Raw genomic sequence first — 22,340 nt, 5'->3', positions numbered from 1 at the left:
TCCCCCCTCCCAAACAAACAGATAAAAGCACGTTTTTGACATGAAAACATGAGGATGATAAGAGGCTCGAAGGAAAAAAAAAAAAATCAAATCCCAAGAGAAAAAAGGCTTTTCCGATGAGAACAGACGTCGTTGACTGATGCTGCGTTTATTTTATCATCTGGCATGACTCTGTGGCCGGCTGTAGGCCAACAACGCCTTCACTTACCTGCTGCGACATCCAAATGTTTTTTCATGTCGCCATTCAGACCCTCAAAAGGCCTGAAAGCCTCTTAACGGAGGCTCGCGTATTTGTCCTTGCGGCAAAATGATTTCAAAAGGGAAAACCGAATTTTCCCTCCTCGTTACCGTCCATGTTTGATGGCGTATTAAGGGAAAGAATCGACTCTTAGCGTTTAAAAACGGCCTTCATGATAACAATGGCGTACAAACACCTCCCGCCATAAACCTCGCGTCGTTTATGGATTTCCGTAGGTTGCGGCAAAAAAAGTGAAAGCAGTTTAAACCTTTGATGTGACGGTTGATTATCTTTGTGGTTTACAAGTTACACGTTGGTGAGTGTGAATTGTGTCTGCGCGTTCATCGAAACTAAAAGTTCAGCGCATCATAAAACGGAACGATCAAAAAGGCAACGCTGTAAATCAATTGCGCAATGTAGAACGTCATGTTTTATCAAAAGGATTTCGTTCCACTTTCCTCCATAACGTCACACGTGATAAGAAAGTGTTAACGCTGGGTTTCGCTTTTTCTTTGCCTTTCTGTGTGGAAAACAGAATGTCTGTGAAGTAGTACATTGTTTTTAAAATATTTTGGCTGAGTTTTTACTACACAATACTTACAGTTATGTATTTATTTTTATTTTTATCCTGCACACAAGAAATACACATTAAAAAAAAATAAATGCTAACAGCGGTACTAAAACGAATAAAAAAAAACTAATAATTTTTTATTCTTTATTCACTACTTATTATTTATTCACTGATGTAAAATGTATTTACTTGTAAACAAAAAACAAAAACTGTACTCGCACTTCAAAATGTTTGCTTTGTTCTTGTTTACTGCAAAACGGATGTTTATGTACAGCAAGAAAATGGACGGATGGATAAATAATGCATTTCTAAATTAAGGCCTCCCAAATAATAAAGGCCTTACCCTAAATAGATGTCTGGTACACCCCAACCAAATAATATCTAAATAATATATGATGAAATATATTATACCACTTACACATCAATTGTTAAATAACTTTTCTGCGATTTAAAATCCTCATCATGAGTTTGAAGTAGTCGATGGCGTCGCCGCTTCAATTCCTTGTGCCTCCACCCCCACAATAAGACAATGTCTAATGTTCCTTTTTAACTCAGTTGCTCCCAATAACGTGTAAATACGTTTTTTTAATTATGTTTTAGCTGTCCCAAAGACGTATTTATACGTTGTTGTTTTTTTTTTTTTTTTTTTTTTTATGCTAGAGCATACAGAAGGCTTTGATGCAGCCTCTCTACTGCAAAGAACGGTTGCAGAAATGGTAGTTATTACACAAACGGCCAGCAGGTGGCAGCAGAGCAAAGGAGATCAACCAGGGCCATGTAGAAAAAAAGCTAAATTACTCACAATTTTAAATAGATTTGCGAAAACTGATAAAACTTAGCTCTCTTCTAATGCTAATTGCTGCAAAACGGAAACAGATAAAACATGCTTTAATCTTTCTTTTGATAGGTTCCTTATAGCAATAGAACACAATATTCTGTGGGCCTTGCAAATTCAGTCCAAATCCAGTAAAACAGTCGGGAGCGAACGGGATTGCGAAATGTGAAAATGGCGGCGAGCGAATCTGTTTTTAATATCTGCACATTTGCACATGTAGCTGCCACTGCAACGACAGTCAGATTGCTCACGTCTTACGCAGAGCGGCACAGTCTAAAACGGGACACGATTCTCCAGCATGACCCACGTGTGATTCCTCTCATGATGGGGCAAATAAAAAAAAAAAAAAAGAGAGATAAAACACCTTTTTGTGATACATCAGCTAACATGTCTAAGCAAAGCATCGAAAGAAAAAAAAGAAGTGACATATTGCGGCGGTTGTTCTCCAGAGTCATGGCTTACTGCTCCGGTGCTATAAATTCATCATGTTTGTGACAAGTGGGAGGAGGATGTTTTTAATTGCGACAACCTTCAATGGGCACTGAAGCTCGGCCTCCAGGGAGTGAGCAGGTACAAGACGCCGGTTTGAACGCGATGCTGCAATCAGTGATTGTTTCTCTTTTAATGACACGTCCTTGATGTGGCAAGATAAAGCTAGTCTGTGTTTAATTTGTAAGCGTGTTCTCATTAAAAAGAAAAAGAACTATTATTAGTAGAAAAGTTGACATTTTTGGGTTATTTATTAAAAGCCTTGCATGAAGTGAGAGGTTACATTTGAATCTGATTTACGATTGTTCATTCGTCTGACATGCGCAAGCAGCGTCAAGTTCAATTCATCCAAGTTTGAACATTGACTTTTTTTGTATACTTTTATACACATTCCCGGGTTGATTTAAACCTACCTACTATTTTTATGTGGCTCAAATCCATAATCTTCATGTTTTGCAATTAAGCTTTCAGAAGGATCACGAGACATTTAAGAGTCATTTCAGTCGTTTATTAAAGGGGCGGAGTCTGCTGGTTTTACTCAGTAAAATGCGCTTTTTAAATACAGGATTTGAACAAACAAACTGCTTCTCAATTTACAGATGTGGTCTTCTCTTAACTCATTCACTCGCCGCCATTTTCACATTTCGCAATCCCGTTCGCTCCCGGCTGTTTTACTGCATTTTGACTGGTTTTGCAAGGCCCACAGAATATTGTGTTCTATTGCTATAAAAGCATGGAACCTACCAAAAAAAGATTAAAGTCTCTTCTTTCATCAGGAAAAAAAAGTATGTTTCTATCTGTTTCTGTTTTGCAGAGATTAGCATTAGAAGAGAGCTAAGTTTCATCAGTTTTCGCAAATCTATTCAAAATTGTGAGTAATTGAGCTTTTTTTCTAGATGGCCCTGGTTGATCTCCTTTGCTCTGCTGCCACCTGCTGGCCGTTTGTGTAATCACTACCATTTCTGCAACCGTTCTTTGCAGTTGAGAGGCTGCATCAAAGCCTTCTGTATGCTCTAGCATAAAAAAAAAAAAGTAGAAATACGTCTTTGGGACACTTACATAAAAAAACGTATTTATACGTTATTGGGAGTAAATGAGTTAATGTGTTAATGCCAATCGCAGAGCATGGGTCGCAAACAGGGCTGGGCGAACGTGTCGGCTGCAAACACAGAAACAAAACAAACACAAAATGGCAAAATACGGGCTGGGGGTGTGGAGGTTTCGGACAAAATCACCCCCACACGTTATGAAAAGCCCATATCTATAAATTGAGAAGTAGTTTGTTTGTTTCAATCCTGTATTTAAAAAGTGCATTTTCCTGAGTGAAACCGGCAGCCAAACCGCTTTAAAACCAACAATTCGGGAAAGGAGCAGAAATACATTTATATCACGCACGTTATATAGCTGCCAAAATCAATGATGTCTACTTTGCTCTGCTCACACGTCGGAGGCGCACTAATGAAACGCACCTGTCTCCCTCTCACACACACACGCGCTCACGTGCACACGCACACCAAAAACCTTCTTTGCTAATGATCCCAACCTCAAATACATTTGCATCTCCCTAAATTAGCTTGATTATTTCAGGGTAATTAGCATAAGCGTATGGAAATGAAATTGGCAATGGCGGTGCGGTGGCTTCAAGGTGTTTATCCATGCGATGCGGGGAAACGGGCCGCATTTGATGATTTCTTAAAATATACACGTGCGCTCAAGCTTGTGTTTTGAACAGCTTTGAAATTTGGCGCCGGACTCGTTTAAATCCGATTGAAATGTTTATGAATTAGCTTGATGGTGCTGTTGATTTTTATCAGTGTAAATATTTGGTGAAGATCCATTTTCTAGGCCGCTTATCTTCGAAAATACAAAATCGGCTTGAATTCAGTTTGAGGCAAGAAGAAGATAACAATAACAACGTTTATTAGCTTCAGGACGGAAGATTGGTTCAATATGTTGCTTACGTTGTGATTTGGATTGTAAAATTATGAATGAATCAACCATCGCCATCGCCATCTTTCACCGAGTATCCTGCTCACCCGAGCTAACTCTTTGCATGAGGCAAGTTACATGCTGTCAAATATGGAGACAAACCAAATCACCGTTTACACTAACACCTCTGAACTCGTTTTTGGAGTCTTCAAAATGATCGAACGTGCAAGTTTTTGATGCCCTTGCCATGATGCAAATCCTTTTGACCGATCATAAATGTAACCCCCCTTTTTATTCTTTGCTATTTACTTTGTAGAACTGCTTCTTTATTAAGATGATATTCTGTTTTAATGTTGCCACCCTCAGTAGTTTAAGCAGCTTGTCAGTTTACCGCACTTCACAGGAGTTCAAAAATAATCTGCTCTGACATTATTTAAGGTGCATATTTTCATTTCTACCAAAACATCTTGCAGCCTTCCTTTTTAAAAAAAAAAAAAAAAAAAGGAAGCTTTCAACTGGAGTACTATGTTGAAGTACTGTCGTGCGCATCACATCATACCTGAAGGACAGTTTTGAGTTAAAGCACATAAAACAGTTTGTCAGATGTGAGGAAATGTCACGGCTCGCTTTGTGAAAAGCAAACTTTTATTCTGTCGAAATTCCTCGTAAGAATGTGCCAATTATGTTGGACTGTCGAGGTCATTTTATTTTGCCAGCATTTGTGAGATGCACTATTTATTTTATTTTTTTTCAAAACTTGATCTGCTAAAAAATTCAACTTTTTTTCCCCCAGCAACATGACACAATGACAAGCACACGCGTATGAGACGAGATTAGAAATGTTAACGAATATAAAAGGGGAAAGAAAAAAAAATCTACCTAATTGCTCTTAGTAGGAAGTAAACATTATTATTAATATTATTGTTATTATTAGTGTTGATATTGACAAGAAAAAAATATATACGTATATATCTGTGTATGTAAAAGTATGAGAATATATGTACATGATATACTATTGAATGTGTTCATTATTAATAATTATAACATTTGTTATTAATAATCAAGATACATCAGCTGTATATTAGCAGTTTTTTTTCTTCTTTTGTGTGTATATATATATATATATATTAGGGGTGTTAAAAAAATCGATTCGGCAATATATCGCCATATTACATCGCGCAATTCTCGAATCGATTCAATAGGCGGCCAAATCGATTTTTAGATTTCCATTTTTAATGGAACAATATTCAACAAAACGTCTTAGGATTCACACCCTAAGCATGAAAGAATGTAATATTAATGGAACATTAAGCCTTAATATTTAATTTTAATGCTGTTCAAACATGAAACAGATTACAACCTGTATAAGACGGAAGTTTCAGATGAATAAATAATACATTTTTATACGAATCTTACACTCGACAAGTTTACTGATTAGTATTTTCTAAATTTGAATGAAAAAAATCACAACGATCGACTTATAAATTCGTATCGGGATTAATCGGTATCGAATTGTGACCTGTGAATCGTGATACGAATCGTGTGTGTATATGCATGTGTATGTATTTATGTATCTACTACTTATTGTGTAACGGACGTTAAGGGGGTAGGACTTGATAAGTTTATACTTCTTCCGACTCCTTTTCGAACATGTGTAAATATGTATTCTTATCATTTGTTTTTATACATGTTTGAAATAAATTAAGAGAAAAAACAGTCATAAAGCAAGCAGGGACTGGAAAAGCGCAGAGGTGACGGGGAGAACTTTTAGCGTTATCACAAGACAATGACAGTTTTTGTTTTTTTGTTTTTTTTCTCTCTCTGGAACTGTCGAGGTCATTTGATTTTGCCAGCATTTGTGAGATGCACTATTTTTTATTTTTTTTTCAAAACTTGATCTGCTAAAAAATTAGTAAAAAATTAGTATAAACTTATCAAGTCCTACCCCCTTAACGTCCGTTACACAATAAGTAGTAGATACATATATACATACACATGCATATACACACACGATTCGTATCACGATTCACCGGTCACAATTCGATACCGATTAATCCCGATACGAATTTATAAGTCGATCGTTGTGATTTTTTTCATTCAAATTTAGAAAATACTAATCAGTAAACTTGTCGAGTGTAAGATTCGTATAAAAATGTATTATTTATTCATCTGAAACTTCCGTCTTATACAGGTTGTAATCTGTTTCATGTTTGAACAGCATAAAAATAAAATATTAAGGCTTAATGTTCCATTAATATTACATTCTTGAATTGGAACTGGCCTTGAGGCACAAAAGCATCGAATCCTTCGAAGTGACAAATCTGCTGGCTTTTTAGGATGCTCAGCCCCTAAAAACAACCCCTTCATGCTCCCCTTTCTTCCCTGTTGCCGTCTTATTTATCTCTCTCTCCTTTTGGATCATGCCGAGTCCCCCGTCTCACTTTCTCTCTTTTCCCCTTTCCTTTAGCTTTTTTTTTTTTTCTTCTTTGAATAATTTACTGCAGCAGGGGAGGGTGGAAGTACGTTTATTTTGAGTGCGTTTGCGCTTTAAACAGAATGCTTAATGATCGCCGATGGAAAAGAGACTGCATTAATCCCATTTATGTTGAGACCTTTTACATGTACTGACACCCGTGGCAGACGGGCAGGCCCAAGACTGGGCGTGCGTTGCTGAGGCATGGGGCTCTTTCACCACATACTCATGATCCTCGATCACATCTGTGCAAAGAAGCAACCTTAATACTCAGAGAGAGAGAGAGAATCCAACCGCCTGCCGCGCGCGTCTATTCACCTCCATCGGGGATCAAGGCGAGGCCTTTGGGGCAACCTCCTCACACTCACTAGAGTGGATTTGAAAATCTCCTGATGAAATTCACATCTTTCAAAGTGTATGTCTCTGGCATTTCCATAAACGTGGAAAAAAAAGCTTTGAGAAGTCGAGGGCATTTTATTTTTCCAAGGGAGGCGCATATTGAGTTTGACAGTGTCTTTTAAAATTGTTTTTTATTCGCTATAACAGTGTTTTTCCAAATTGATTTTTTTTTTTTTTGCTTAGTGCTGAAGGTGACTGTCAAGGGTTTACTGTATTAAAAAAAAGTACATGTGTGTGTATTATTATTAAATATTTGGCAAAAAAAAAAAAAAAAGGTTTTCTTTTTATATTTTGTTCCATTGAATGTCTTGCTGTACGACTTGTTGTACGATAAACTCAATTTCCAAGCATATGGCGCACTGTATTCCCCGAAAGATGAACATATGGCAGCACACGATCACGGTTTATTTTCAAATTGAAGGAAGGAGGGAATGAAGTAAACAAGCTTGTTTTTCTTTTCCGCCCTCCTACCTTTCTTCTTCCTCTCCTTCAAGTGTTTTCATCCATCTGGCACGTACCATCTATGCAAATAAAAAAAAAGTTGTCGTTTTATGAGATGAGATGTTCTTTACGTTGTTGTACCGGTCAGAAAGGAAGCGTTGTGTTTATTTGCTTTTGGTCTTTGCAAAGCCAAGCAAACTGTGCTTATGCACATCATACTGTCTTCATTTTTAGTGCAACTGTGTGTATATATATTGTGTGTATATATATATATATATATATATATATATATATATATATATATATTAGGGGTGTGAATTGCCAAGTACCTGACGATTCGATTTGTAGCACGATTCACAGGTCACGATTCGATTCGATACCGATTAATCTCGATCCGAATTTATAAGTCGATTGTTGCGATTTTTTTCATTCAAATTTAGAAAATACTAATCAGTAAGCTTGTAGAGTGTAAGATGTGTATGAAAATGTATTATTTATTTATCTGAAATTTCAGTCTTATAGAGGTTGTAATCTGTTTCATGTTTGAACAGCATTAAAATAAAATATTAAGGCTTAATGTTCCGTTCATAAAACATTCTTCCATGCTCAAGGTGTGAATCCTAACCCGAAGTCAGACGTTTTGTTGAATATTTTTCCATTAAAAATGGAAGTTTAAAAATCGATTCAGCCGCCTATTGAATCGATTTGAGAATTGTGCGATGTAGTATCGCGATATATTGCCGAATCGATTTTTTTAACACCCCTAATATATATATATATATATATATATATATATATATATATATATATATATTTTTTAGGGGTTGGACGATATGGGTAAACCACGATTTGATACTGTGACGATATTTGGCTCACAACATCGATAATATCACGATACACAATATCTACGATTTTTGATATATTGTCAAAAAAATTTTTAGCAACACATCACGATATGTGACTGAAAAAGCCAACAAAAGCCCATTAACAGGAAAATGTCTAATTATGCATTTATTCGATGCCAAAACTTTGTACAATTTGCAAAGTTCTGCATAGTGCCTCACTGCCTCTGAGCCTTTTAACTGTAAACATTGGAAAGTGAGACAAAGTGCATAAAAATTCTCAACATAACACTGCACAACTGGACACATTATATCGATATCTACCGTCAGTGTATCGATAATTTATTGCAACAGAGAGCGCAACAAAATATTGCGATATCGATTTTTTTCTCCCACCCCTAAAAGAAGTATATATATATATATATATATATATATATATATACTTCTTTTGTCTACATGAAAAATGATGTTTTGACAACTGGTAGCGGTACCCGAGCTCCATCTATAGACTAGCTGCGCTGCTGCCACTGCTCAAATCTATTTTAACGTGTTTTTGGCCTGAAAAACAAACACTCAGATGTGTCAAGTTATGTAAACATTTCCGTCCCTCCCTTACCAAAGCTCGCGTTACGGAAAATTGCAAACTATAACATTGATCTCATGCTGTTTAAAGTTGATGATCAATATGTAAGAATATTGCTTTTACATATGCCTGATGTAGGTTATTTATGATGTGTACTTATGTCGTCGGAGGAATGATTATTTTAAATAGACCAGATGCATGTGTGTCGTGCGCGCGAGTGTGTGTTTTGAAATCATCTTTATGCTAATCCGGTTCCACGCCTTGACAATCTAAAGTGAGGAGATGCATTTGCATAACTAGCTAGCGCAATGAACCACAGGGGGTGTCTGTGAGGCGCATGTACGGAATGTAGCTGTGTGCGCGCGCACGTACGGAAGTGCGTCCGTGAAAGAAAGGAGCTTTAAAAAGACAAAATGTCGGTCTCCTACCTTGTTTGCTCTTCCTTTCTGCCGTGTTTGGAAGTGGTTGTCTGACTGCTGCTTGAATCTCATTTACGCCTTCACAAGAGGCAGAAACAAACAAACAACAACATGAAGCTGAGAGAGCTTCTCACGACTTGGCTCCATGATTCACCCTTCATTGAAAGAGGACGGCAAATATGAACATAATCTTTATTGTCATCATTGTTTTTGTGTTTATACTATCGAGCATGACTCTTGGAGGGGCCGGCCATGTTGTTGACACACGCGCACGCGCACACGCACGCAAACTCACACACACGCAGAGTGCTCGTCGCCCCTGCTGGCACCACGCCATCCTGTCTGGCCATGTCTATTTGTAAGGGGGCGAACTGTCTGCCCTCATCAGTGCCAACATGTCGCCTATATGTACGCTGCTCCAGGGGGACCGGCGTGTGCGCGTGCGCGTGCGCGTGCGCGTTTCCGTCTGTTCACGCAAACAGGCGACCCACTGACCATGTGGGCACAACAGAGCTCATTACATGTGCGACCCTAAGATCGTTTTACTCGTGTACCAGGTTTTTATGGGCGTGGTTACGCAAACCAATAAGTAATAAATATATGTAGATCTACGGGGGGGGGCTTTTAGCACATGCAGCCTTTGAGATGATGACGTCACACTGTATATTCCTATGAAAACTCACAGGATGAAATAATATGAAATGAGTCGACTTTATTTTTTTCTGCCAGTGATTTGCAAATACAGGGTTTTATTCTATCAATAGTTGTTCCCATGAGAATTCACGGCACTGCATGGAAACAAAATATTTAGAATTTTCAAGTCAATAAATATAGTCTGCTGCCCAATCCTAAATGCTGAATTGTATTGAAATTACAACAAATGGTCTCTGCTATGTGAAAAACATCTATGACGAAATAATTGTATGTATAAAAATAAGCACATATCCGCAAGTTTTTTAGGATGGATGGATGGATGGATAGATAAAATGGTGGATAGATAGATATGTTCAAACCAACAATTAAAAACAACATGAAATCATATCATTTTATCCAGAAACGAATTTTGAAAAGAATTTATGGATGTATGTGTGAGTATTTGAGTAACCTTTACTAAATACAAGACCACACTAAGCACTCTTCTACTTGTCTTCAATTGTTTTCATCCTGAAAATAATTGACCCCCCCCCCCATAATTATATGTTGTATGTGCTTCATAACACTTGTGTCAGAATTACTTGTTTGTGAATGTTCAATATTGTAAGAAGGTCTGGAGGGCGTGTAAGTATAGTAAAGTAAAGCGTACTAGTTGATCTGTAAAGAGAAGGTGGTCAAAAGCAGGTCAAGACACACAAAGACACTAATTTTAAAGACACAATCAGATCTCCCACTGGTTAAATTTGTCCTTCAATATTTGCCAATTGAATCACATTTTTTTTCCCCCTCACTTTTCCGAATTTGATTGAATTAAAACGGGACAAAAGTATGATAGATGTTTGACATACATTTACAGCTCAAACAATCCTCATGTCTGCGTCTGGTCATGAAAGCTTCGGATTATAGAAGAAGAATCTCAATTTTAGCCAAAGACATTCACGACAAACGTGATTTTGACTATAGTTCTCATCAAGAAAATCTCTTTGAGGCTTGATTTGGGAGGTTGAACTGTTTGATGGACATAAGATAGAAAGATCTTCCTAAAGCTGAGTTTTTGCTTTTCTTTTGAAAAGGCACAAAGCGATCGGTCTCCGAAGCCATATGGTGGTAATTGGCCTTCTCGCTTATCGTGACTGGCATTTGCACATATCCTGACGCCCTGCTTCTTGCTGGCATTTGCCGACGAGGTGGAAGGCCGGCATTATACGCACTCGCGCTCCCACTATGGACACACACACACACAGTTTGACATACTGCAATACTGTGCACAGGGGGATCGAAGGTCTTTGTCATTCACGTTATGGCTTTGAGAGTTTTGTGCACGTGCGCGCGCGTGTGATCTTGCCCCCGAGGCGGCAGCAGCGGCGGGAAGTATTGGAGTTGACAGTGAGCGAGCTCAGTAGGTTGCCTGGGCTATGAAACGATGATCTTTATGTCAGTTTGGAGAAATTGAATCACCCTTTTCTCTGTCAACCCGTGTTTTGTATGTGTGTGTGGTACAATGAGTACCGGTTTTGAACTGTGTCACTTTGGTGTAAGCAACTGCTTAACGCTTGTCTGTGTTCTTGTTTCATTTAAGCCTTTAGCAGCTTCCTTTTAAATGTTCCTTTCCTGTTCCTCAAGTCTTCCGCTCCGTTTAGTGAATTTGTGCAGTTTGAGCAACTGTGCTTGTGAATTGTTTCGTTGTTAGTAATGTGTCGTGAAGATTCTCAAACAATTAAAACATTCCCCCCCACTAAATTATCGAAAATGGTCTTATTTTGTTAACTGTTATATCATTAAACTTCTGTAGCATTTCAGAGTATTCTTAAATAATGTTTGTTTGCCTTATTCTCTTTTTTTTTTTTTTTTGTCCTCAAAGTCACAAAATGTGGTCATTTTACCTTCAAATTAGGACTTTGGTATGCTGTGCAAATGATCGTATGCGTACTTGCGATAAGGAGACGAGCATCACACGCAAACGCACGCACACATACACACAAAAAAAAAGAAAGAAAAAAGAGCAATGATGATAAGACGTTGAATCGGTAAGACTACCGAATGAACAATTCTGAGCTCTTTTAAAAAAAAAAAAAAAGGAGACGAGCATCTCTACCAGTGAGAGGGCGTCTCTCGATAACATAATTTATTGGCGAATTATGATTGCACATTTTTCATTTGAAAGCAATTCCTCTCACAAAGCCGCCATCGCCGCTGACCCGCTATTAAAAGAGGACTTTTTTTTTTTTTGGTCCTTTCAACACACCCAGAAATGTCAATTAACAGCGCCGTCCTTCATTTGAATCTAACTGATTACTATGCAGCTCCTGCTCTTACATATTCAAAATGGGCTTCGCAATCCAATTAAATGGGCAATGTGCTGTAAAGGCGTGGGCAAACATGATTGAAGGCAGAGCTTAGGATGACAAACAAGAGCAGTCGGCGGAAACGGAAAAGAAGCTTGCTGTGAACTTAATGGAAGAGTGTGTGATGTGTGGAAGTGTATGTGCGAGCAGCAATATGAAATTCTGGTTATGATTCAAGGGGGCTAATAATAAAGTCTAAGATCAAGTTATATGACGGTTTTATATGCCTGCAGCAACACCGACATTGCATTTATGAGTGTGCGGTTTGTGCGGGTACACCTTAAATTGGTATGTGAAGGTAATGATGGTTAAAGCACTTAAAAACAAACATAAACATTAACGTATTTTCTGGACTAGAGGTTCTTACGTGCGCCGTTTTTAACGTCAGGCACATTGTTGAACAGCTAAGCGGGGGGGGGGTCCTCCCGCCAGTGGCAACAGCGCGATTACGTATCTCCTTCCTTAAATCCATTGTGGTTCATATCACTTTCTGTTTTTCTTTGCTGCTACTGTTGTGCTTCTTTGCGCCCATGGCGAAGGAAATTGTGAGGTGTTCGGAGTTCGGACTCTGAGAAGCAGGTCAAACTCCGAGGCATTTTTTTTTTCGCCGATTGTCAGAAAGACTGGGGGGCGGAACAAAGTTTGTTTCCGTTTCACGTACGTCTCATTTTGAGGTAACACACTAGTTCATTTCCTTACTTCCGGCAGCACCATTTCAGTGTGCGTTACTGACGATAAGTAAGTACTATAGTTGTGAGAAATAGCATCCATATGTGCTATAAACGCAGTTCAACGTGTGTTATTTGTGTTTGTAATTCACATAACTTGTGTTTAATTGGCTCGTTTACGTTGCACGGTGCTCAATTACCTCGTTAACTCCGGGGAGCTTCGATGCTAAAAATAGAACGGTGCCGCTCACGGCCTACACGGAAGCAAGTATTAGCTCTTAGCCATCCTACATTGTTTGTAATGTAGCTCTTTTCGTTTCCCATTTGGGCTTATATTTTAATTCCTGCACCTTATTTCTTTCTGTTTCAGACCACACACATACACATAAAAATACAATTTATATAAGGTTTTTAATGTTTTTTTTGTTTTTTTTTAAATACTCTGGAAAAATATGTCCGAAAAATACGGTAATTAAAGTCACTGCAACAATATTGTCCATCTGTTCCGGAGGAAATGTTTTCAGTTCCGTTGTTTAATCTGTGTGGGTAATCTAAAGCAGGGGTGTCCAAACTACGGCCCGGGGGCCATTTGCGGCCCGCCGTCCATATTTTAGTGGCCCGCAATATATGCTAAAAATGGCATTTGACTCAGTTAAAAAATAAAATAAAAACAAAAATGTTCGGAGATGGTCAAAGTAAGAAGGAAAGGTGTCGAAAAACACAGGCACTATTAAAGGTTATTTTAGTTAACTAAAACTAAAAAAAAAACTAAAATTCCAAAAACAATTTTGTTCAAGAAATAAAATAAAAACGAAGATGCTTTTAAAAAAAAGAGAACTAACAAATGACATTTTATGTTTTCAAAACTAACTAAAATAAAACTATAATTATAGCAAACGTGTCCATCTTTGGTAATTAATTTAATGTATGAGCCTTTGGGGATGATTTTAAACGTGATTTTTAGGAGATTTATTTTGATATAAACCGGAATAAAGACGTCGCGCCCATAAACTAAAACTAAACATTTATTAAAGAACTAAAACTAACAGAACATCCTGAAAACTAATTAAAACTAACTAAATTAAAAACAAAATAAAAACTAAAATGAAAAATTGCAAAACTATAATAACCCTGCTGCTATATTACTAATAAATTGGTTTATACTGTAGCATTTTTTCTAAATATGGAAAATAAATTATTTGTTCAATTTTTAGGACTAAACACAATTTCTCTTCATAACATTATGTGGCCCTTGGGTCCTTCTGATTTTCTGTATCTGGCCCTCAAATGAAAAAGTTTGGGCACCCCTAATCTAAAGGCTAATGGAAAGAAACAAATGTAGCTTGCAATTTATTACTGCAGCATTATGGGAGAAAATGATGCATCCATTGGCTAAATAATATATCACACGCAACTCTACGCGGGGATCTTTTTGTATGTCTGCAATTGTGTGCGTGCGCTTTCCATGTGCCCTTGGTTCAAAACCCAATCAGAGTCTTTAAGATCGGCGCTCAGGAGCAAGCCTGATGCTGCTCTGTCAGACTATCTGTCTAATGAATGCCTCGGCGTCCCACCGGCTCTCTAAATATGTGCAGTGAAATGAGCTGAAACACGGACCTTAATTAAAAAGTGAAGACCCACGAAGATGTGATTAAAAGAATGCTCCGCGGATTATCGCGCCGAAAGTGTCTCGGAAAGCATACCAAAAAGAGAAAAAGGGTGTGGTGTGGTGGGGGTAATGTGAGAAAGTGATTAAGGTGCCACATTTCGTCTTTTTTTTTTTTTTTTTTTTTTTTTTTTTTTTTAAACTTTCATGGCCATCAAACTGCTTTATACAGAACAACCGCTCTGCGTTATTCAGTTGGCTTCGTGCCTCACAAAGCGAGTTTTCTTCTGCAATTTCCTCATACAATTTGCTGTACTTGTATATGTGCCTTGTGTGCTGTTTATGACTTTACTGAGTCAACTAGATTAGCTCATTTGCTCCCAATAACGTGTAAATACGTTTTTTTTTTTTAATGTAAGTCTCCCAAAGACGTATTAATACGTTTAAAAATACGTTAAAAATAATGAAGTCATCACATTAATTATAGACAAAATATCATCTTCTTATGGTTGAAAGTGGCTCAATAAGTCAAATGTCCTTTTAAAATGATGGGGCCCTAAGGAATACGGTCATTTGTTTTCTTGAGGGCCCAAATTCCTGGCAGCACCTCTGGCCAGGTGAACACAACTACTTGTTTCTTTTGAGACCAAACAAATCTTGCATTTCCAGCAGATGCCGGGGAACTCAAACTCATATTACTGTAACTTAAAAAAAAAAAAAGCTTTTATATTATAGTTGTTAATAGATTAGTTTTTTACATTTTCCATTACACTCACTCTGACCCTGATCTCCTATTTTCTCTCCCTTCTCTGCCACTGCATCATTTTCTCATGACCTGGAGTGTGCATGCAAATATCCTCTGCGTGTTTCAACATCTGGTTTTCCAGTGCGTGCCCGTCACTTCCTATATCAATCAAATCTTTTCACAGACGATCATGCATGCTAAGTGGGATTGTGTTAGATAACACAGAGATGCATACGCACTGCTTTACAAAGATAATCTCTTTAACATCAGTGAGATTAAAGTCAGGGAATCATATCAAGAAGATCCGGGATCTACTTGCTCTTTTTTTTTTTTTTTTTTTCTCCAAATCCCTCCTGAATGAGATGGGAGTGGGATAGAAAGTAGGAGGGCCTCATGATCGGGAGACGGGCAAGAACATGGGTGACAAACTACGAGGAGCGTTTCTGCTCACTTCTACAGTTTGTCTTCCATTTTCATTTCAATGTCACGGAAGATATAGGAATAGGGATTGAATGACGGGATTAGCGAATGATGAGGATATATGGGGGGGCTCAAATGGAAGAAAAAAGGAGATCAGATGTAGATGAGAGCAGAGCACGTTGACATTAAAGACACTTGCAGTCTTAACTGTGCATGGGTGTAATTTTCTTTCTTTTTTTGCATTTTTGTAGATAGAAATTGTCAGTTGCGCCGTCGTGGGACTGAGCACAGCCAAGCCAACTTGATTCCCGGCAATTCGAAGCAGGTCGGTCCCCTCATCAAACACAGGTGAGGTAGATGGCGGAAACGTGACAGACTTGCGGGACATCAGCGTGATGTAAAGTTGAAAAAGAGCTGCAAGATGATAAAATCGGCCGCTGCAAAATGGTCGCTTTTAAGACCACGTTCAACTCCAAAATTAGTCTTTGTATGAAAATTGAAGTTTCTTGCTCTCTACCAAAACCCCGAGACTAACTTTCATCAAACCCCCCCCACGTTACTATCCGCTGTTCTCTATAAGTATTCTATTTACTTATTTTTTCTAGTGCCTTAACTGTGGTTTGTTCCCATTACGTACGCTCAAAACACAATACTTTTATTTACACACATAAGTAATTTGGCCTTTGACAGTTATACAGAGTATTGAATGTGGAAAAAGCTCTTTTCATTTTTCCATCAAGTCTCAGCATTCCAGCAATGAATGGCGTTAACTCTAAAAAGGCGAGATCCATGCGTGCACTCATTGGAAGCGAAGGCAACAAAGAAGCTTTTTCAGCTGCTATACGTAAGTGAGGAGACGTGTGGTTAAATGTATAACCTTGCTTCCACCTTTTGTGCTCTCGTCTCTTCTGCCGTCTTTCTATTGCTCATTGCTTTTTCTTTGAGTGTGGTCGCAATGAAAACAAAAAGTCACATCACTTTTTTTTTTTTTCATCAACATGCATTCCTCTCAGCAGCTGTCAGCCCGTGTAGTTTGCCCTAATACGGTACTCATTAATGGATTCATTAAACCTTTATAGGGTGCTGCTTCCCTGGCATGTCAGCTGACACGTACTGTCACCTGCACTGCGGTTGAGAACATTCAAGCGCTGAAAAGGTCACGGTGCCAGCACAAAGTGCGGTAGTGAGAGTTTGCGGCCTTAATGCGCAGATGCGTCACTGTCTTCCCTGCTTGCCGTCAGCGCGACACGCTCTTCATGTGTTCCATTCTCCGCCAGAATGCAAATGCAAAACTCTTCACTGCCAACCTGATGCAAACCTGAACGTGCATTTTGCTGCGCATGTGACGACTCATCCTCTTAAAATGCAAGGCATGCAAATGGCTGTAGTATTTTCACTTTTGAAGATGCTCGGTTACTTCAGAATTTTCAAGGAAACAAGCATTTTTTTTTTCTCCTCCAAAGTCTAAAACAGCTCCCATGTGTCTTAATAAGATCTGAAACGTGCTTTTGTCAAAACATCTTGACTCACTTGATACCGTCTATCTTTCCCTCGTTCAAATGAGGCTGTTTGGGGTTCCAAAGAAACCTCATTTAGGCAGATTGTGGCTGCATTTTCACTCATGGAGGCAGCACTAACCCATCCACAAGCTATCGAGGACACTGCTCAAAAAAATCCCCGAACCCCTGACCCTCATGTTGACAACTTTGCCAATTGTTTTAGCAGAGGTGGGCATCGTAACTGATGGATGGATGGATGGATATGTATCCAAAAATGTAAATAATGTCTTTGGAAAACATTTTTGCAATTCATGAAACTTCATTTCGGACACATTTTTCCCATTATTAGCACGAGTTTTTGCATTCCTGCTTGTGGAATGGGCTCCCCCTTCACCCGATCTCATAGCATGTGATTTTTTTATTTTTTTATTTTTTCTCCAAAGTCCATAGAACTAGGCCTCGGGATCTCCCAGAGCTTGAAGAATGTATCAGAAACGCCTTTGCCTCAGTGACTCCTGAAATGTTGTTAGATGTTGTTCAGGCATGTGTGAAACGGTGGTTTGATTGCTTCAAGAAAACCTGGACCAAAACGCCCAGTGTCAGAAATCATAGGTCTCGAGTACACCCAAATGACTTAAAGCACGCCGCAGAAAATAGTCAGGATGGCTAACGACTATTCTGGAGTGCCGGAAATCCTATTGAACATCTGATCACAGGGCCAAAATATTCGCTTCATTACAACTTTTAAGCAAAGCGACTCGGATAGAACACCTTTCTCCACAATAGGGAAATAGAAAATAGACGGACATGGTTGATGCACAACAAGTGTTGATTACAATGTGCGAAAGTGTTAAGAGTCTCTTCACTTGATTCCACTGGAGTGTGACTGCCTGCTGTTATTTACATGTCTTAGTGTGAAAATACACACATTGTGCCAAGTTAGCTTAATGTAGCTCAACCCACCATCACTCAATTGTCTTAAGCCGTGAACGTCATATAGGCAACACCTTTATAACACTTCCAGCATGTACGGTATATTATATACAGTATAAGATCCTTTGCTTATTTACACTTTTAGCCTAACCCTAGATAGTCCAGTGGACTTGTCTGCCAGCCATCCCTCGTTACGTCGTTACTGACATTACCAGGTATATCAGTCATGTAACGTTAGCATACCGTACGCTTAATCAGCCTGTTGTTCTCTTTTATTTTTATTTTAAATTGCCTTTCAAGATGACATGTATGTTTTTGGTGTTGGATTTTACCAAATAAATTTCCCCCAAAAATGCGACTTATACTCCAGTGCGACTTATATATGTTTTTTCCTTCTTAATGATGCATTTTTTGGCTGGTGCGACTTGTAATCCGGAGAGACGTATAATCCGAAAAATACGAGCTTTACCGCACGAGCGCGCACCTCAAAACCTTTTACTTTTTCCTATACTCGCTTGACTTGTAAGCCAAAGCACAGGCTGGCGTAGACAAAATTGGACTTGACATACAATCACGCAGACTCTGCCTGTCAACCTGCCACAGCCAAAGTCATACACAAAACGAGCACGCGCGCACACACACTGGACTGGTCCCAGCGCCTGCCATCTGCGTGTGTTTGTATGTTGGCCTATTGTACCAGAGAATGTGTGATATTAATGTGTGAAATTGAATCAATGGGTGTTGAAATGAGTCTTTTGATATTTGGAAAGTACAGAAGGTCAGCCTGTTACATGCTGTCAGGGCCAACGTTGTTCCTCACAAGAAAGTTTGCAATGAATGTGGAACTTGGACGTAAATCAGTGAGTTATTTCAGAGCCAAAATCACTTTTTTCCAACGATTGATTTGATAAGTGGATAGGAATTGGTTTCAACTGAAAAAAGCAGAGATGGACACATTTTAGATTTTGTTGTTGTTTAAAAAAAAAAAAAAAAAAAGTTTTGTTCAAATGTTGTGTTTTAACTTTAGCTGAATGTGACATTTGTGGACATTACCTGATCAATAAGATCCGATACATTCCCTGTTTCAAAATTTTACTTCTAAATTTTGCTAGTTTGTTTTTGATTGGCACTATCAAATATATATATATATATATATATATATATATATATATATATATATATATATATTAGGGGTGTGAATTGCCTAGTACCTGACGATTCGATTCGTATCACGATTCACAGGTCACGATTCGATTTGATACCGATTAATCCCGATACGAATGGTCACGATTCGATACCGATTAATCCCGATACGAATTTATAAGTCGATTGTTGCGATTTTTTTTCATTCATATTTAGAAAATACTAATCAGTAAGCTTGTAGAGTGTAAGATTTATATGAAAATGTATTATTTATTTATCTGAAATTTCAGTCTTATAGAGGTTGTAATCTGTTTCATGTTTGAACAGCATTAAAATAAAAATATTAAGGCTTAATGTGCCGTTCATATAACATTCTTCCATGCGCAAGGTGTGAATCCTAAAAAAAAAAAAAAAAAAAAAAAAAAAAATCGATTCTGCCGATTATTGAATCGATTCGAGAATCGCGCGATGTAGTATCGCGATATATCGCCGAATCGATTTTTTTTAACACCCCTAATATATATATATATATATATATATATATATATATATATATATACTTTCAACAATGATTGTAGTTGTACTTTTTATTATTGTGAGTATTGTTATAGTACATTTTAAAAATACTTGAACTCATTCACTCGCCGCCATTTTCACGTTTCGCAATCGCGTTCGCTCCCGGCTGTTTTACTGGATTTTGACTGATTTTGTAAGGCTAACAGAATATTGTGTTCAATTGCTATGAAACATGGGACCTATCAAAAGAAAGATTAAAGTCTCTTCTTTCATCAGGAAAAAAACCCCAAAACTTATTTTGTATTGGTGCAGCAGAAAGATATCATTCAATACTAATTCAATAAAACATAAAAATGGGGTTAAAAAATACAATCTAATAATTTGTTTTAAGTCAATCAGTATTATAGAAACAAAATAGTAATTAAAATGAAAAAAAAAAAGGATCTTTATCCAAGCGTTTTGCAAATAGTTGACACAAGTCATGTGCTCACCATCGAGGTGGTTTGATTTACATTTGGGGTGCCCAAGGGGGGTGGAGCCAGCATACACTGGAGGGACGATCTGGCCTGGGATCACCCCCAGGAGGAGCTGGAGCGTGTTGATGCGGGAGAAGGACACCTGGGTCACACCAATCGGCCTGCTGCCAAGGAAACCACATTTTGAATCCACGCTACGAACAAACTAAGAAATAAGCAATTTATTATTCCCACAAAAATCACTTCTTCAGTTCTTTTTTGGTGGTCGTGCCATACTTCGCACGCGTGAAGTGCAAAACACACAAAGTGGGCTTATTTGAGGGCATTATGGGATATTAGTTTGGCTGGGGAAATGGCAGGGCTTTGCACAGATGCGGTTGCTTAGCAACCTAGGTCATTTCAAGCTAGCGAGTGCTGTTTCATTTTAGGTGACATCAGTGTGGGGCATATCCATTCAAATCACGTTATAGCAGGCTAACAATAAGTTAATCAAAGAAAAAAAAAATCACAGTTTAAAGATCAAACCATCTGAAGCATCGTGGATGTTTCAACTTTGTTTAGTTGTATGTGTCAAGCCTGGAAGAAATACAAAATATTGGTCAAAATCTCCACCGGGTTCTTCTTTGTTAGTTATGAATTGATGAAAGGTTTGTGAGGTAGAGAAAGGAGTCAAATGATTGTGTAAAGAGGGAAAGTATGACATAATACTGTACTATAATGCTGTATAGTGCTTTATAACATGGAGCTGTAGTGTTTTTTGTTTTTTGTTTTTCCTGGTGAGGCAGATTAAAAGGCTACAATTTCCCGATGAATATATTAACATTTATGAGGCAAATCGGGGTCTGGCAATCTCTCCCCTTGCATAAATAATGAGCTGGTTTAATATGACTGCCTGGTGGGGAGCCTCCCTTGACATGTGTGAAATTGAATGGGATGGCGTGTGTGTGCGTGCGTGTAACAATGTGCAAGTACTTCGCTGCTGATAGTGTGTTGGGGTGTTGGCTGACAATTTGTGTGTGCGTGTGTAGGCAGAATGCTAATGACTGAGTCACTGGCAATATACCAGCACGATATACATTCGTTCATTCAGGAGCCGTTCACGTAAAAGAACCGTTCAAAAGACTGGCTCTTTTATGTTTTTTTTAATTTTATCTTTATTTTTTATTTTTTGTTTATTTATTTATTTAAAAAAAAAATAACATTCAATGAAGTTTTATTCTCTTAGAACGGGGGTCAGCAACCGGCGGCTCGAGAGCCGCATGTGGCTCTTTGTGGCCGCCCTAGTGGCTCCCTGGAGATTTTTCAAAAAGGTTTGAAAATTGAAAAAGAGAGAGAAATATATAAATATTTTTGTTCTAATGGGAGGATAAACATGACATAAACTGTTAGGAGGATGAACGGCTCTCGATAAAGACTCGGTTCTCATCGTTCACGTTGAAGAGCCGTTCAAAAAGACTCGATTCGTTTGTGACCGACACATCACTATGTTTAGCTGTTAAGGTTAAACCACACGAATGTATCCGACAAAGACAACAGTGCTGCTGACATTGTTTTTATCTTACCTACATTCCCAAAATAATTGCTGATAATTTGTTCTACTTAAGTTGCTAATCTTAACCATCACAATTACATGTGAGTGGCAAACTCATAGAGATAGATTTAGAGAAGTAATTAAAAGAATGTCAATCTTTTGATCGTCAAGCACGGAGTTGCAGACCTGAGGGGCCTTGGGTTTAATCACTTCACACCACGGAGCTCAGATTCAGAATTTGTTAAAGCAACTGGAGAGGTATTCATGGAAATATCCATTAAAAAAGTCGAAGAAGAAGAAGAATTTTCCAAGTTCTGTACAATGTTGAATTGCTACTGATAATATTTCTTTTGCACTTCTGTTTGTGATAATTGACTGCGCCATTTGTTTGATTGAACAGTCCAGTATTGAGCTTTTTTTTTTTTGTTTGTTTGGTTTTTTTTTTTCTTCAGACAGTGGTGTCCAAACTACGGCCCGGGGGCCATTTGCGACCCGCCGTCCATTTTTTAGTGGCCCGCGACATATGCTAAAAATTGCATTGGACTCAGTTCAAATCAAATAAAAAGATGTTTGGAGACGGTTAAA

General features: G+C 38.2%; 1 protein-coding gene and 1 long non-coding RNA gene across 3 annotated transcripts in view; one reads left to right on the top strand and one right to left on the bottom strand.

The window, feature by feature from the left end:
• The window catches only part of cdkal1 (CDK5 regulatory subunit associated protein 1-like 1), a 295,854-nt gene that overhangs the window by 180,412 nt on the left and 93,102 nt on the right, over positions 1–22,340 (top strand). For both annotated transcript variants that reach the window (XR_013284163.1, XR_013284164.1), the window contains exon 16: positions 15,909–16,005. The gene's annotated coding sequence lies outside the window, so the exon portion shown is untranslated. The remainder of the gene's footprint in view (positions 1–15,908; positions 16,006–22,340) is intronic.
• LOC144021736 (uncharacterized) lies at positions 7,322–9,484 on the bottom strand. The gene is made up of 2 exons (XR_013284165.1): positions 9,229–9,484; positions 7,322–7,455 (listed from the first exon to the last, which is right to left on the bottom strand). It is a non-coding gene; the product is annotated as an uncharacterized LOC144021736 (long non-coding RNA).

Source organism: Festucalex cinctus, chromosome 7 (genome assembly GCF_051991245.1).
Source record: "Festucalex cinctus isolate MCC-2025b chromosome 7, RoL_Fcin_1.0, whole genome shotgun sequence".
In the NCBI taxonomy this organism is placed as follows: Eukaryota; Metazoa; Chordata; class Actinopteri; order Syngnathiformes; family Syngnathidae; genus Festucalex; species Festucalex cinctus.
Note: the sequence above shows the minus strand (reverse complement) of the source record. Positions and strands in the feature narration are given on the sequence as shown.